Raw genomic sequence first — 6,000 nt, forward strand, 5'->3', positions numbered from 1 at the left:
GAAAAGGGGGCATTCACGCGGTCTGCCAAGAGCCCCTGAGCCATTCAAGAAACTGTAAAATTTGAGAACCACCATTATAAGCTAAAGTGCAAACTTTGAGATTTTGCTAGTGGATTCCATAAAACAGTCATGCAAATGTGTCAGAGAACTGGATGTTATGCACCTTTAATTAGTGTGCTTAATTCACATGACTTTGCAATTATCTTGACAATTGCTTTGAGCTTTCCTCTGAATAGCAGACAAGGCTCAGGGGGGATTTTGTTCTGGACTGTGGCAAGAGCCAATGTGTTAAGCCCCCAATCTCCTTCCATGCCATGGCCCAGATCCAGTCTCCACCACCTGGTACTAAGGGTTTTTTTAAAACATAAAAAATCAGCTACATAGCACCAAACTACACGACAAATGGCTTGTGCCGTTTGGCCCTTTGCAATGACTGAACAGGGATTTGTGTGGTGTGGCTTGGACAAGTGAAATGGTTAAATGCCCTGGCAAAGAGAAGCCCTATTTTAAACAACCTGTTGGTGGCTTCTCTCATGCTTTTCACTCTCACCTTTACAATCAGGTTGCCAAGAAAGTGATAAAGTAATTAAAACTTTTAACTCCTGAGAATTAAAAATTTAAAAAATCAAATCCCATGCATAATGGATAGCCATGGCCTTCTAGATCTCCAGATCCCCAGTCAACCTCTTTAGGATGCATCAAAGAGAGGGGACTGGGTAGAAGGGCTCTCCAAAGTTACTGCAGACTCTAGATGCTTGCTCTGGCTCAGAGGTGGGCAACTGTGGCCTTCCAGCTGCAATTCTTAAAAGCCCATCCCTGCCTACAAGAAGCCAGGCTGGTTCCAGGTAAACACCAGAACATAGCAATTGCCTTGCTGGCTCAAACCAAAGTCCATTTAGTTCAGCATTTTATTTCTAAAACTGACCAGCTGGGTTATCCACTGATAGTTCCATACAGGACATGAAGATGAGGAACCTGGAAGTTACTAGTAAGTGTTGGTAGTCCTATCATCTAAAGCAGTGGGGACTTGCACCTCTGCTGAGCTACAGCTCCCATCATCCTTGATCATCAGCCAACAACATTTGAGAGTCACAACTTTCCCCACCCTACTGTTTGATGTTACCCAGTTCTTCAGAAAATTAACCCAAGGTAGCTTCCATCATATTCCATGGCCACAACCCCCATAAGAGAATGATGTATTGAATGCAAATTAGCTTTTTGTCTGTCCTGCACCTTATGCAAATCAACTTGATCATGTAGCTGCCATGTTCAGGTGTTGCTACCTCTTCACTGTCCATAAAGCCTCGATCATATTCAAGCCTTACCAATCACCATGTTGTCTGAGGTTGCTGGTATTTTTAATCCAACACTTCAGGAAAACATTGGTGAAGGCTGTTCTAAATTATGTTGGTTCTGCCAGTCCCCACAGCTACAACATACTACTTCTCCTACACATATGGCAGCCTTTCCAATCTGGTGCCCTCCAGATATTGTGGACTTCCACTCCCCTCAGCTGGAGCCGGCATGGCCCATGATCAGGTATACTGGGAGTTGTAGTCCAACTCAACTGGGGGTTGCTGTGAAGGCTGCCGAAGGAGAATCCACTTTGCTAACATTTTACTATTTAAATTTTGCATACACTTATTCAGGGTAGTACAGGGAGGGGAAGAGAATGAATTTGGTGAGACTATATTCTTTTGTAATAAAAGGCCCCTGGAAGTGAGCACATGCAAATCCAGAGAGGATTTGTTTTAATTGCTCCTTTACTGTCATGGACCATTTGGGTGGTTTTCCCCTGGCTGGCAGATAGGAGGATAAGTCACAAAAGAAATCACACCAGCCTGCCTATCAAGGCACAGAACACGTACTAAGTTGTTCTTGTACTGTGAGGAGCAACGCATGTCTCACGATAAGAAAACCATATGATGTTGTGACACTTCCCAGTAATAGGATAAACATTGCTTTGCATAGTGGGTTACTCAACACACTCCTGCCTTTTGAACTGCTTCTCTTTCACTAGTGTGTTACTCAGGGATAAAGAGACTCCTTTAGTAGGAGTATTGTCCCTCTTAGCATAGTTATGTGAATGAGCCCTGAAACAATCGGTTTATGAGCCATCACCAGCTCATTTTGTTCCGGAGGTTGCAAAGAAGCCAATGAAAGAGCTGCAGAGGTAAGCCTTCTGCTAGTTAACACAAGCCTCTACCTTGTGTTATCAACAGATCTGAAGGTTCACAAAAAATTGACCCTCAGCATAACAGAAGCCCAGGAGATTTTTCTCCTGCTATTTACAGCAACCAAATGCAGGTTACTGGGCGTTTAGCCATGCTGCTCTCATACAAAGTGCTGGGTTTTATAGTCCACCTGATTTCCGATCAAGTGTTGACTTGATGGGAAATCAAGTCAACACTTTTCTGGGCATTACCCAATGGTTAATCAACCATTCTGTTAAAAATAGCACCTTTAAAAATAGCAAACTTGACCAGCCTTATTTCCCAGGTATTCTGTTTTGCCTTTATCTTTTGCATAAGGTAAACAGATTGAGTTTAGCAGTCAGGAACCTTTCGTCTCTCACTTTCACTGAAGCTTTCCAGACTGCATCCAGCCTTCCTCAAACATGCCTGAAACTGCCACAATCACATGTAACCATTTGGAAAGAACTAATTAATACTCCCTAGTTAAATCTAATCAGTAGTCCCTGAAGAGGAAGTTTAGCACTTTAGTTTTACATATCGGTATTGCTATATGCAGGTCATTATTAAGTTACTTCATTCTTGATGGCAAATGTGTTTTCATCTTGTACTGTTTGCTGAAGCAACAACAACGCCTTCCCCATCCTGTGCTCTCTGGACAACTCCTACCATCGTAAGAGCATATATGGGAACACAAGAAAAGCCCTGTCGGAACAGACCCAAAGCCCATCAACCCCAGCACTCTGAACACACAGTGCCAAGGCAGATGCCCACAGGATCCCTCAAGCAGGATGGGTGCAAGACCCCCTCCTGCTCAAGCTCCTCAGCAGCTGCTGTATGCAGGCATGCCACCTCTTGTAAAGGAAGTAGCAAACAGCCAGCATGCTGGCTGGAGATGATGGGGGTTGTAGTCCCAACATTTCAGGAGGGTACCAGGTTGTAGAAATCTGCCTTACATCGTCCAACCTGTTCCTCCATGTCTTCCCTACTGTTGTGAAAGCCAGACCTGTCTTGCTAGCCAGTTCAGTAACACTACACAGCCTTCCTTCCATGTTGTATGCAGTTAATTCTGCTCAGACGCACACTTGCTTTTCTGTGTTGGTCATAAGTTCAGCTCAGAAAGAAAAAGAAGGCTGCCATCTTTTGAAGTAGCAGAAAGCAAATCCCATTGAATTTAGCAGGGATTGCTTGTGAGTAGTCTACTTAATAATGGATCTGGCCCATTGGTGGGGATGGGATGGGAGGGTCCCCTCTCGCCAGCCAAAGGAGTACAGAGTTATTTCCCGCACTCACAGCCAGCGTCTCTCCCTTCATCTCCCCAGGCAGCTAGCCGAGGCTATCCTTCTCTAGCCTACTACTCTCCAGATGTGTTGGGCTGCAACTCCCATCATCCCCAGTCAGCCAGCTAAAGGAAGGATGTCCCGGGGAAACACACCCACACAAAAGGGGGATGAACTCCAGGGAGGGTAGGTGGGGTGGCAGGGTCCTCTGCACCCCTTGCCCACACATTCCCTTTTCTGCCTGACTGTCACCCCCATTTCTCCCTTTGACATAACTGAAGCAGCTCCACGGTCCCGGTTTGGCCTTTCAGAGAGCGGCCTTTCCAAGAGGTTGCTCCATGTGACACGGAGCGAATCCTTGGGGTCACTTCCTATGAACAGCACTGACCAAGAAGAGAAGTTCAAGGCTGCCTTGCCTTAGCACTCCTTACGACCTATCCTGATAGTTAAAACATGAAGCTTTTTCCCTAAGGAGGTGAAGCAAGCAAATGAATGATACATTGATTCCAGTATGGGCAGCCCAATACTTTGGCCACCTAATGAGAAGGAAGGACTCCCTGGAGAAGAGCCTAATGCTGGGAACAATAGACGGCAAAAGAAGGAGGGGACGGCAGAGGATGAGGTGGCTGGATGGAGTCACTGAAGCAGTCCCGTGAGCTTAGGTGGACTCTGGGGGATGGTGGACAGGAAGGCTTGGAGGAATGCTGTCCATGGGGTTGGGCATGACTTTGCGACTAAACAACAGCAGCAGCAAATGGTCAGCCCAATAGGGTTTCTTAAGAAGGGTGGGGCTCTGAAGAGGGTTGGTGTGTGAAGGTAGTTAGGCATTTAGCAGAAAGCTTTCCTTTACAGGTAGATCTGTAAAGCAATGCAGCTCCAACGCTGTCCAACAATCCCATGAGCTGCTGTGCCAGTAAATGCATTTTTTTATAAGGCCAAACAACTGTAACAGAAGCATAACACCTAACAGTTGGATCCAGATTTATACTAAATCAACTGAACCAGTGGTTTTCCCACCCACCCCTTCCCATGATAGCCCCCTGAATATGCTACCTGGAGAGGCAAAACACCCTGCTGAGTGGGATGAGCTGTACTGGATGGCCATGTGTAGCAGAATCCTCCACATCTGGGTGAAGGGACCTAATATGAATGGGACCCCTCGTGTCAGAAGGCTAATTCTTGATCCAGCCTAAGTGTTGGGCAATTGCACTCACAATCACAAATGTATCCACAGAACACACTGAGCCAGTTGAGAAGCGGCTATCACTAGACATTGTAAAGTACTGTAAATTACTATGTATTTACCCATAGCCCCAATAACTCCTCTCTGGGACTTACAAATCATAAAAGAACAAAACACAACTATTATCACCAAACAATGAAAACAACAAACCAAATCAGCAGAAACTGTTGGCAGCAGAAAGTAAAGTTTTAGGAGAGTACCTACAGTGCAATCCTATGCAGCTCCACTAAGAGCTTAATGGATCTGCTCCTGGAGAAGTGTGTATAGGATTGCATTCCTAAAGTTGTTAAATGGAACAAAGGTAAGGCTGGATAGGAGACAACTCACTTATGTGTCATTCTAAAAGGCATTCTGGAGACCTTACTACTATTTGCAGAGGATTCAATCTCGATTTAAGCTGGATCAACTATGCTCGTAAAGAGAATTTCTATACCCTCTCCTTCCCATGGCAGCCCCTGCAGTCTCATGAAAATGCTACACAGAGTTAGGAGACCTTGTTGAATAGGGTGAGCTGTGGTGTGAGAGAAGGGAGGGCTCTCCAAAAGTCAGGCACAAGGATCTTCCCTGAACAGAGCTCTTCTCTTCACTGTCTCTTCTTCATGGAAAAGGCAAATCCTGGATCCAGCCCAGTTAGCAGATATATGGAAGCAAAGCACTGGTATTGACAAACCTTTGGACATCTTTTGGATCAGTGTGCCGGATTATTCAACCCAAAAAGAGAATAGGGGCGGAAAAAAGGAAGCAGGTGTTGCTTTTCAAAAGAAGTTCCTGGGCAATATTTTGTGTTGTGTGATGCAATGTCCAGTTCAGTCTGCAGCCCTTCTGTCATTTGCAAAACTTGAGAGATAAGCAAGAAGAAAAGAAGAACGCTCTGTCCTATCTGGGATCCAAAGGCAGTTTTCCTAAGAGCAGGGTTGCAACTGAAAAGAAGAAAGCTTCATTCTGAGATAAAATTCATCACATTACTCTAACGTGTTGTTAGAGATTTGCTGTAAACAGGAGAAGCAATCTGTCAGAGGGCACTCTGCCATAATGCTTCAAACTTAATGTAATCCAGTAGCTATTTCAGTTAAATTAGATGTGATAAAAGCAAGGCCAGTCACTAAATTCCCTTTATCTGATGTTATCAGCATTGCTGTTTGAGGGAAGATTTGCAGTTATGTGTGAGACCAACCTTTTTGTTAAAATCAAACCACAAACATGGAATGGGCAGACAAGTTATTTGTGCTAACAGCACAAATAACAGCACAAATAACATCAGCCGCATAAGAATATAAAACAACAC

This window comes from Varanus komodoensis, unplaced genomic scaffold (assembly GCF_004798865.1).
Source record: "Varanus komodoensis strain SLA01 unplaced genomic scaffold, ASM479886v1 scaffold6_2, whole genome shotgun sequence".
Lineage (NCBI taxonomy): Eukaryota > Metazoa > Chordata > Lepidosauria > Squamata > Varanidae > Varanus > Varanus komodoensis.